Source organism: Cnephaeus nilssonii, assembly GCF_951640355.1.
Source record: "Cnephaeus nilssonii genome assembly, chromosome: 13".
In the NCBI taxonomy this organism is placed as follows: Eukaryota; Metazoa; Chordata; class Mammalia; order Chiroptera; family Vespertilionidae; genus Cnephaeus; species Cnephaeus nilssonii.
Genome location: NC_137084.1, coordinates 38,160,127 through 38,172,178, shown reverse-complemented (window position 1 = coordinate 38,172,178; position 12,052 = coordinate 38,160,127).

Sequence of the window (12,052 nt, the reverse complement as noted above, 5' to 3'; positions counted from 1 at the left end):
TTTGAAAAGCCGTGCTCTCTGTGGAGAGGAACTCTGAAACGGTGGGAATCGTAAACTTAAAATAACGAAACCTTCAAGCTGGTGTTCCGCGATCCCAAATCACATTCATTCACTTACTCAACAACGTGTGAGTGCAAACTAGTATGTGCGGGGCCTTGGAGATAAAGAGCTAAAAAGGCATAAATCCTTCCCCCAGGTGAGCTCACAGTCTAGGTCCTAGGAGAAACAAGTGGTAGCATATGCCAAAGGTCTAATACCTGTATGGGAGGAGACTTTTAAACTAAGATAATTCTATATACTTACTAAACTTTTTCCTGCAAAAAGAAACAAACAAAAGCAGCTGTGAATAGTTAACCGTCACTTTCCAACCCTGTCCTCTGGCTTCTGCTCCCACCACGTCTTTGAACCTGGAAACTGCTCTCCTTCCTTCAGGTCCCCACTGAAAGGGGCCCCTCGGCCTCCGGTTCTCAGGGAACCACTGACCTGACCTGTTTGCACTTCCTCGAAGTTTGTATAAATTCCGTCTTTCAGTGTGTACTCTCTCTGTAGCCTGGCTTCTTTTGCGCAGCAGAGCAATTCGATTTTCTCCCGTGTGGTGGCATGAATTGGTAGTTCATTTCTTTTTATTGCTGAGTCATCTTCCCTTATAGGGAGGTGCCTTTGTTTGTTTATAGGTTCACCTGTTGGTCGACACTTGGGTGGTTTCCACTTTTTGGCTTTTAGAAATAAAGCTTTGTGACTTCATGCAGAAGTCTTTGTATGGACGTATGTTTTTATTTTTCTTGAGTAAACACCTAGGAGTAACGAGGTCATGTGGTAGGTGTACGTTTAACTTTTGAAGAAACTGTGTAACTTTCCAAAGTGATCATACTATTTTACATTCCCGAAAGCAGTGTATGAGAATTCCAGTCCCTCCACATCCTTGAGATAACTTAGTCTTTTTCACTTCAGCCATTCTAATAGGCATGTAGTGGAATATATCATCGTGATTTTAATTTGCCTTTCCCTAATGACTGATGATACTGAGCATCTTTTCATGTGCTTATTTGCCATCCATATGGGAAGTATGGGGTAAAACCCTTCTCGTATTTTAATTGGGTTATTTTTTTCTCCTTATTCTTGAGTTTGGAGAGTTCTTCGTATATTCTGGATACATGTCCTTTATCAGATTTATGACTTGCAAATATTTTCTCCAAATCTGTGTCTTTCTTTTCATTCTCTTATGTTTTCTGAAGATCATTTTCACTTTTAATGCAGTCCGATTTATCAATCTGTTCTTTTATGAATTGTGCTCCTGGTATCATATCTAAGAAATCATTGCCTACCTCGAACTGACAGATGTTTCTCCTAGGAAGGAATCAACTAATTTTAGATTTAATATTTTAGGTGTGTGCTCTATTTTTAGTTAACTTTTGTGTATGGTATGAGGTTCATTTAAAAAAAAAAAAAGAGAGAGAGAGACGATATCCTATTGTTCCAGCACCATTTGTTGAGAGGACTTTCCCACTTTTTCACCTTTATTGAAAATCAGCTGTCCTTTTATTTCTATGCTATGCATTCTGCCTCATTGGTCTGTTTGCCTTTCAAGACACCAATACCACTCTGTCTTGATTGCTATCGCTTTGTAATAAGCCTTGAAATCAGGTGGTTCAGGACTTTCAACTTTATTTTTTTCAAACCAGAATGCCTATTTATTACTCCACAGTTGTGAAGATCCCTTTGTAGTAATGCCCAGGGCCCATCCCCAACCTCGAATCAAGCTACTTGGCAAGTAAAATAAAAAAGCTGCTTGGTGCACTGCCCAGTGTGTCTTGGTGGTAGAGCATCAGCCCAAACACCAAAGAGTCACAGGTTCAATTCCTGGTCAAGGGCATATACCTGGGTTGCAGGTTCTCAGTCCCGCCTCGGGGCCTGTTCGGGAGGCAACCAATCAATGTATCTCTCTCACAATCATGTTTCTCTCCCCGCCCCCCGCCCCCTCACCTTTCCACCCTCTCTAAAAATCAATGGGAAAAATACCCTCTGGTGAGGATTTAAAAAAAAAAAAAGTTGCTTGGTGAGTGTGAAGTCAGAACAAGAGAGAAGTAGTGATTTGGAGAGACACTTTTACCCAAGTCCTGGAGAAACCAGGATGTTCTTCTTTCTCAAAATTGTTTTGGCTATTTTAGGTCATTTTCAACTTCACATTAATTTTAAATGAAATTTTCCAATTCTACAAAAACAAAACAAAACAAAAAGAACCCAACCTGCTGGGATTTTGATTATAGATCAATTTGGGGAGAGTTGACTCTTAATAATATTGGGCCTTCCAATCTATGAACATGGTATATCTCTGTTTATTTAGATCACCTTTGATTTTTCTCAGGCATATTTTATAGTTTTCAGTGTATAAGTTTTTCACCTCGTTTGTAAGATTTATCCCTAACGATTGCATATTTTTCAATAATATTGTAAACGGTATTTTAAATGTTTTATTGTTCAATTGTTCATGACTAGTGTATAGCAATACAGTTGAGGTTTTTGTGGTAAAATATGTATAACATAAAATTAGCCATTTCACTGAGTATACAACTCGGCGGCATCCATTACCTTCACAACGTTGTGTTAGCATCACCACTATTAACCCCTTTTTCATCACCCCACACAGGAACTCTGAACAGTGGCTCTGGCTTCCGCTTTCTCGTGTTCCAGAAAGTTGTTCCTTGTTCCCTTACAGTATTCTGATCACCTGCACAGCACACTGTTGACCTTAGGAAAACTACTGAACGGCTGTGAGCCTCCATTTCCTCTTCTTTAAGTTGGATGTAATCAGAGTATGTATCTCCTAGGGTTGTGGTGAGGATTAAATGTGCTAATGTGTGTAAGGCTGGATAGATGTAGAGTGCTTGGGACAGTGACAGGCACATAGTAAGTGCCATGTCATTGGTGGCTATTGTTATTTCTCCCTGGCCCACAGCGGGGCTCCTCCACTAACACCAGAACTTTTCTGTTGGATTGACTGAAAGTTAGGCCATTCCTACATACAAAGGTGAGCGTGGTGACTCAGGTAGGCCCTACCTTTGTAATCAGGAGTTCTGTGAGGCGAGTGGGCAGGAAAGCAGGGGAGGCTGAGATGGGTCAGGACCACGTCTAGGGAGGCAGTCCAGGGACTGGAGAGGCATGACTAATAAAGACCTGGTGGGGACCAATGGGGACCCGTTGGGTGAGAGGGACACAGTTACAGGGATGAGAAGCAGGGCCAGATGGGGGACTCCAGGGCTGGGGACTTTAGCCAATGCCTGAGGCATGGGTGACAAGATTCAACTTCTCCAAGAGGGTCTGGGCCTTTAGCCCCAGAGGAGAAGTCACAAGTAGATCAGGAACTGAAATGGAGCCCTCTCTGAGGACTTGGACCCACAGGCCAACTCCAGTCCTGACTGCTGGGCTCAGAATCGGCAGAGAAGGTGGCACAGGCTAGGGAGCAGCAGGGCAGACCAGGGGGCGAGGGGGCGGGGGAGGCAGCCGGGCTGACTGCTGTGACATGTAGGTTCATTAGCAGCTTGTCCTGAAATAAGGAGGTGATGGTTACTGTCTGTTGCTGTGTTTAAGAAGCAGGATGATGTATTAGAAAGAGCTCTGTGAAGGGAGTCAGGGGTCCAGGATTTGATTCTAACAGCCCTTTAATTCCCATCCTGACCTGGGCAAGCCACTGGCTCTCTGGGCCTGTTCCCCGTGCAGTTGAAGGGGCTGGACTGGTAGACGAAGCACTCTTGGAGTTCTGGGGTTCTGTAAGTATGTGACCTATGACCTCAGAGTGTGTTCTATGATTGGAAAGGCCATGGAAGGTTGGGATTGGAGGCCTTGGCCATGGTGGTGTCAACTTAGGGGTTGTTGGCAGGGGCAGTTGAGGTAGCCACCAGGGGCAGGTGATTGGAGGTTCTGCTTTGTTCCAGAACTTTTAGCAGCTTTTGGTGAATTTTTAGCAGCACAGGACCTAGCCTGGGTGGGCAAATGGGGGTGGTGGTGCCAAGGTCATTGGAGGAATAGCTCTGGAGGAGGTGGTGGGTGGGGGCTGGTCTGTCTCCCGTGCAGCTGGTGTGATCGGGGCTCAGGGTGATGAGGGGGAGGGGAGAGAAGTCAGTCATGGGGGCGAGGCAAGGACTTCTCAAGCCCTTTGGTTCTTGCCCACACTGAGGTTTGAAGTCATCAGGCACTGTGGTTCCCCAAGTAGGGTCACTGGAGGTGTTCAAGCAGAAAGACCCTTCAGAAAAGGGTCTTATACACTGAAAACTATATCTGTGACAAAGGTAAAGGGAAGGGCCAGCTACAGCCATAGTCTGGAGAACAATTGATATGCAGGGGCTCACAGGCACCCAGAGACACCTCGTTTCTTCACTCTGGAAGAGCCTGTGCCTGGATGACAGATAATGCCAGCGGAGCCTGGGTCCCATCCGGGATCCTGGCCCAGCGTGAGCTTGGGAGGGGAGCACTGCTTTCTGTCCATCCCGAGCAGTGGGCTGTCCTGAAGCTGAGCAGGTAGATCTGGATCAGGTGTGTGTTCCCAGTCAGCCACGCGCCCCCCTCCCCCCAAGGCCTTGGGCAGATGATCTGGTCTTGTTTCTCCTTTTTTTTTCCTTTTCAATTTGCAATATTTATTGTATTTTTTATTGCATTTCTTAATATCCATGGTACTCTTTAATCAAGCGTATAAACTAATCTACTTAGGCTTTGCCATTCAAAGCTGGGAACATTATTAGAAGCACATTATCTTAAAGTAACAGACTGGAATGATGAGCAAGTAAGTTTGAAAATATAGCCATCATCAGTAACATGCATTTTCCCAAATCATAACTCTAACATCTATATATATAAAAGGCTAAGTGACCTTTCAACCAGCCTGTAGATATGATGCGCACTGACCACCAGGGGGCAGATGCTCAATGCAGGAGCTGCTGAGCTGTGGTGACTTGGCAGTTCTCGGGTGACACACCCTGGAACCACAGAGGAGGGAGCCCGATTCCGGGATGTGTCACCCAAGAACCGCCCTCCAGCAATCCAGGACCCCTCGGGGGATATCAGAGAGCTGGTTTCAGCCTGATCCCCGCAGGCCAGGCCGAGGGACCCCCCCCCCCCCCCCCAGCCGGAAGAACCACGCTTACTCCATAGACGCCCTTCCAGCCGCGCACCGCCCCAGGTGCTGCTGGCCAGCTGGGGAGGGACCTTCTAATTAATTTCCGTTCAATGTGCACGAATCCGTGCACCGGGGCACTAGTACATATATATTATTCTCTAGATCTCACAAGTTCATTTTACCAGAACTAGGAGAGTATGCTTTCAACCATGAGGCCCGTAGAAAAGACTATTTTAAACATGGAGTGTGCTTCTCAAAAGAAAAAAAGCCTCTTTCCTCCCTCTAATACCGTGCATGACACAACAGTAGCTGTATAGGAAGAGAAAGTGAGTTTCAATGACAGCCATCACCAAAAAAACATGCATAAATTCCTGTATTCTGAACGAAGAACAACCTAGATGTGTGGTGTGTGTGTTGGGGAGGGGGCGGGGTCTGTTGGTGAGTGGCAGGCCAGGTTGTGGGGAAGTCAGCAGGCTTAAGGCTTTGGGGAACTGCCTGGCCTTGCTGTTGCCAGGAGACAGCTTTCCCCAGGTGTGTGATGCCAGAGGACCGCACCAGCCGACTGGAACCTCGTGTAAGAATGAGGGGCACGGAGTTGAGGTCAGGGGGACGAGGGCCCAGCCTCTGGGAACCTTGGGAGCCAGGGAGGGTCTACACGAGGGTAACTGGAACCCAGGATTATCATCTCGCAAGGTCACTTTCCTCAGCAAAGACTTAATCCCAACCTGGCTCTGCCTCCAGGCCCCCCCTCTCGGCACTGCAGACCAACCAAACACCACACCAGGAATGCCCCGGGCACCACGAGGGCATTGCCTTGCCCCGACACTCCCTCCAAAGTCCAGTGTGCCCTGGGTGGGACATTCTGGGCGGTGTTCTCTCTCCATCCCAAGTATCAGGAGCAGAGGCAGTGATGGGTTGGGCTCCCCTGGGAGAAGGCTTCCATTGGTGTGTATCCCTGGGTGTGCAACTCAGTGTGTGTGCCAGAGAGTGTGTCTGGGTACGTGCATGCTATGCCAGGGCATGTGTGCACAATTGAATGTATATTGAGGAGTTTGGGCACCTTTGCTGGAGGGGCGTGTGCGCCACCCAGTGGCGATGTGGGTGTGTGCAGGTGGTGTGCATTTGAGTGGAGGCAGAAGTGCTGGAGGGAACAGGACTCTTAAGTGGAGACTAGCCAGCTCCCACCCTCCCTCCCTCTTTTGCCCCCGAGACAGGTGGGAGAGGATTGGGAAAGGGGGTAGAAGGGGCACGTTGCCCCTTCCCCTGGCCCAGGACTAGGCATGATTGGGAAAGCGGGGGTCCTTGGAAGGAGGGGCGGAAAGGTACCCGTGTGGCGTGGGTGATGAGTTCCCATGCCGATCCTTCTCCAGGATTTGGGAGCTGGGACCCTACGCCCCCCACGAGGGGCTCTGGGGCAGTCGGGGCCGCATCAATGTTGGATGAGCCCGCGCAGCCTCCGTGCGCCCTGATAGCATCTTCCCCCGTCTCACTTTTAGTGAAACCGGAGAGGCCAGGGACCAGCCCGAGCCTGCGACTTGTGATCTTCTCGCAAGGACGCCACCTACGGGGACCAGAGCTGGGGTGGGCAGGCTGGCGCGGGCGGGCTCCGGCGGCGTGTCCCAGGACCCGGTGGGCGCCGGCTGGGCCCCGCCTGGCGGGGCGGGGGTCGGTTCCAGCCTGGCCCCTCCTGGGCCCCTGGGTCCCGGTGCTGGGTTACGCCTCCTCCCCCCTCCGGCCACCTCGTCCTCCCCGGGGTGTCATCTGTCCCGTGGCGTGTCCTTGGGGCAGTTCAGTCCCCTCCCCCACCCGCCTTGGAGGGTTTCCTGTTTGGGAAGGGGCTGGAGGGACGTCAGCTGGACGGTGAGAGATCCCGGTGGGGAAGGAAGGGGAGTTGCTGCGGCTGCGCAGAGCCTCCCTCTGCAGGTGAGTGTGTGTGTGTGTGGGGGGAAATGGAGAGAGGGCAGGCCTGAGAGCTGGGGGTCCCCTGGCCAAGCCTCTCACCACCCAACCTGTTCCACCTCCAGCCTGGCTCTAGGAGGCAGCGGTGAGCTCCTAGTCCCTGAGCCTCTGGTACTTGTTGGCAGTTTGGGGATGAAGTTATGACTGGGCCGTGGCCTCAGTGGTGGAGCGTGGACAGCCACTGCGGTGGGTAGTGAGTTTGGATCAAATAGGCGACCTGGGGCCGGGTGGGCTGGCAGCCTGTTTTTGCGAACAGCTGAGTGGAACACACGCTCGCCTGTTTGTTTACATATGGTCTCTGGCTGCTGTGACACTGCAGCTTCAGAGCTGAGCACAGCCTGCGAGCCTCAGTATTTAGTCTGGCCCTTTAAGAAAACGTTTGCTCACCCCTCTCAGGTATTCCCCAGTGCATGTTCCTCTTTACCCTACACTTGTCTGTTCTCTTCCTCTCCCCCCACCCCACTCCTGGGCACATTCCCTCTCTCCTCCCCTTGCACCCCACACACCTGGCTCGCCCCAGGCTGGCTGCTCTTCGAGTTAGCTGTACGTTGAGTTAGCTGTACAGGTGAGTGAGCGGATGGCGAGCACAGCCTCTCTGGCCCCACATCTATCGCAGCACCTGAGGCTGAGCTGGCCCGTTCTGGGTGTGGGCTTCCTGTCAGCTCTCCCCGTGGGCCAGGCCAGGATCCGCCGACAGCACTGAGGTCCCAGTGAAGCAGTGGGGAGACACTGCCGAGGGAGGAGAGAGTTATAGGGCACCAGTGTGCCCTGGAGGGTCCCGGGAGCCCCAAGGGCACAGCCCCTCCCCTGCCTGCTGCCCAAGAGCTTCCAGATCCTGGGCTTAGCGTGCCTCTTTCTTCCAAGTTCCAGCTGTTGTGAACAAAGCCGGACCACTTTCCAGTTTCCATTTGCACAGCTGAGTTCTGGGATCTGTCTCCGGAAGGAGAGGAACAGAGGGGTATCCCAGTGCCCAAAGGCAGAGCTGTATTCCCGCTGCGCCGTCACTAGGTGGCGCCCTCGAGGTGCCGGCTCGCTCTGCGTAGGGTGCTGAGTGTTCTGGCACTGCCTGTGTTTCACTGTCCAGCTCCAACCTGAAAGGTTGTGGACACATACACTCTGGACCCCTCCAGGCCCCGTCTGCTCGCTGAGGCAGCTTAGCAACACCTCCAGACTGCAGTTCAGGACGTTTTTACTCGGACTGCCTGCAGGTGTTGCGATCAGCCGTTACCTGCCTGCTTATCCTCCTCTCCAGGGCTCCTTGAGAGCAGGGACTGTCTTATTCTCTTCTGGGCCACAAGGCCTGGCACAGCGGAGAGGGCAGAGGTGTGTGTGGTGAAGATATGCCACCACTGCACCAGGGTGGTGGGAGGGCAGCCTTTCCTGTCCAGCCTGGTTGTGGGTGGGGCCAGCACTTTGGGGCTCCCCAGATAGGGTGAGAGGCACCGAGGAGACACAGGCGAGGGCCGGAGAATGCCGCTTGTTTCCAGGGAGAGTTTCCAGGCATACCTGGCCTGGTGTGTCACAGAGAGCAAGCACACGCTGCTCACCGGGGTGGAGACAGGCCAGGGTCGGCTCTACGCCTGTGGTGGCCTTGCCCCGTCACCTGGCCCCCGCTCAGGCCGATCCAGGAGCCTCCTGGTCTAACAGGGGATAACTGTGTGGCTGTGCAAGGGTCCCTGACAGAGACTTCAAGGGCTGCATGTGCATTGGGGAATACAGCCATCACCCTCCTCCTCCATGAACCCAGAAACTGCTTTTGACAGCTCGGGACAATGTCCACAAGGGACCTCCACCAGCCCAAGTCTGGGCAGTGAGGTCTGAGGTCGGGATTCTGCCAGGAGGCCAGGGACGATGGGTGGGCGACGGGTGGGCGTCCCTCCCACTGTGGTGCAGGGAGGAGGGTGGGGGTTTCCTTCGACTGTCCCACTGAGTGAGGGAGGCCAGGCCAGCTGGTGCCCTTGGGAAGAGGCGGCTTGAGGAAGCCCCTCCCTGAGGGCTGACACCGACATGCAGGTGCCATTTCCCTGCCTAGAGCAGGCTCCAGGGAAGACTGGCATCACTCACCGGGTAATTACTGGTTTGGGTTCGATTTCCATTCAAAACAGTAATCCCAGCCTGAGCTGGGTGTCAGATCTGAAGGTTGATTATTAGTAACACTTATCAACAGCCTCTCAGCTTCAGGCAGTTACAGCTGATCTGCCATCCCTGCTCCCAGTGGTGCGAAGCCGCCAGCCTCTCCCCTGCCACCCCTCCGCCCTCCGTCCCCTTCTCCCCGCCCCTCCCCGCCCTCCCTCTCTCTTCCCCTTCCCTCCACAGCCAGCCTGAGGGAGGGCAGGAGGCGGGAGCCCCCCTCTGAGTTACTGTCACCACCCCCCCCATAGTGGGGGGCCGTGTGCATGCTAGGCACCTGTGCTCCCCAACAGCAACCTTCAAGTTGCACAGTCTTGTAAAATCTGCATTGGCTTCTGTCAGAACTGCCAGGAACTCATGTCTCCTGGCTCCCTGTCACATGACACCTTTCCAGCTGCCTCAGGCTCCCTCCTGCTCCTGACTCAGTCTGTCTTCCCCTCCAGGCCTGAGACTAGGGTAATGAGGCAGGTACAAAATTTAAGGAACCGCCAAAAAGCTCAGTAACCCAGATAAGTCATATGTTCATACGATAATTTTTAAAAAGCAAAAGAATGCAAAAACATCCCTAATGAACAAACCCAGAAATTTAGTAAAGACAGGCTGCAGGACGTGGCCTCCCTCGCCTCACCCTCATTCCAGCCCTGGAGGACCCTGTCTGTGTTTTAAAAATTGATATTTTATTGAAGATAATTTTGCATTCATTTTGATTTAAATATCATTTATCTTGATCACTGAGTTTTTTGGCACTTTGTTAGATTTTATATCTCAGGTGAATGCCTCATTCAACTCACCCTAGTTCTGGCCCTGCTCCCCACTTCCTGTTGGGCCCTGTATTCCCTTCAGTTCTCACTGTTTACTGCCTCAAGTTGGGGCTCAGCTTCTGTATGAACTGGGGCCCCACCCCAGGCTGTCCTCCCTGAATGCCCGTTCTCCACCCCATCCCTCTGGACCTGCTTCCTCCTCGGACACCTCCAAGAGGGTCTGCAGGTTGCCATGGTAACTACCCTGGTAATTGGAGGACAGAACACGCTGGGCTTGCTCCATTCCTATAATCATGCCCAGCCAGGGCGGGATAAGTACAGGCATGCCCGATAGAGTCCCTGATGCACGAATCTCAAAGGAAGCTGAGACATTGCTGGACGTGGATGGAGATGGAGGAAATTACATGTACCTGCATCCCTCCCGGGGAGAGGACAGCGTGTGGCTAATGGAAGACTGTGATGATCTGTGTGACAGGGAGGCGAATCGCTGACGTAGACATGGATGCTGGCTAAGCAGCCTTCTGCAGAGGGTAGGTCCGATTCGCTGAAGGGCTTTTGCTTTGCTGAGCAGGAGCTGACAGCTGAGGCACACGGGTCATGGGAGAATGCCCCCGCCCCTGTGCGCTGCCCCCTCCCTTAGCTGTGCTCAGGGTGTCTGAGGGTTGAATATTTCAGAAAGATCCATGTCGAAGGGGGTGCCCAGGATGCCAAGCCCTGTCTGGGACTTGCGGCATTGTCATGTCCAAGGCCCAGGCCTGGGCGGCTGGGCCGCTCTGTGCTCTGTGCCCAGAAGCCATCGCGGTGGGAGGCCCCGGCTTCTCAGGTGAGATGTGTTGGGAGCGCTCTGCCCCACAGCCTCCCTCTAAGGCCTCCCTAGCACCTGAGAGCCACACACTCCAGTCGCCCAGCCTGGCAGCAGGGCACCCAGTGCCTGCTCTGCCGCTGACGAGGCGGGTCCCCGCCCTGAGCCTCAGTGTCCTCTTCTGGGAAATATCAACAGTAGGGCCCTCCCTCGGAGGCCGTGCTCACCATGAAAGCAGCCACCGTGTAAAAGCGCTCTGACAGTGCCAAGCGCCGGCCGGCCAGAGCGTCACGTCTGCAGGGCTCTGGAGCACAGAACAAGAACCCAAGGGAGGTGTGCTTGGACTTGGTTTGAGCTGAAGTCATTGCCCACCACAGAGCCGGAGGGACCACCCAGCAGAGAGTGAGCCCTGAGGCTGCAGGTGTGCGCACAGAGGCACCTGCCCATCAGCTTCCTCCAGAGGGCTTCCTGCCAGGGAGGCAGACCCTTGAGGGATGCAGTTGATTCAGTGCCGAGATCCCCTGATTCCCTTTGCCCATCCTTCCCCCAGGGTGTCCTGTAGCTGAGCCCCACCCAGCCTCCAGGTGAGGATGGGCCTCCTTGGAGGCAGCTGGCTTCACCTGCAGTCGATAGGGCTTTTCCCGGGTTTAATGTGTGGACCAGTGTCCAAACCTGAGATCTTGGGCAGTACGGGGACCATGGAGTACGCTGTGCTTGAGAAGGTGGTGGTCTGAGTGTCGGCTTTGAGATGCCCTTTGACCCTGACTGGAAAGTTCCATGCAGCCCGCAGCAGGACAGAAGACACCTGAGAGTTTATGAGAGACAGAGGCGTGAGGTCCCCGGTCCCAGGCAGGCACACGCATACGGTTCCCCACCCGGGAGCTGCCGGCGTTGGAGCTCTGAGACTGTGTCGCAGTAGAGAGGACGGCAGACTGAGGCTGGGCGACCTGCTCTGACCTTCCTCCCTCTGATTTCCCACCTGTGTCATGAAGGGTGGGGTGAGATGCCCTTCCTAGCTGACAGTCTCAGCTGACCGTCTGTGGTTCTCTGCTTTCTGGAGGCCAGGGGCATTAACGGAATGGGCTGGGCTGTGCACCCTCCTCCCCAGCCGCTGACAGTCTCCCCACAAGTCTTTACCGGTCTGCTTGGTAAAGGCCTCCAGGGTCTAGTCGGAGTGGGGTCAGCCACGTCCAGTTAGGCATCATTTTCCCCTCAAATTTGAAACCGAATCCCAGAGTCCTGATTATTCTTCTAAGCACCCACTGAAGAGTGTGGACAGGGTGGACAAGA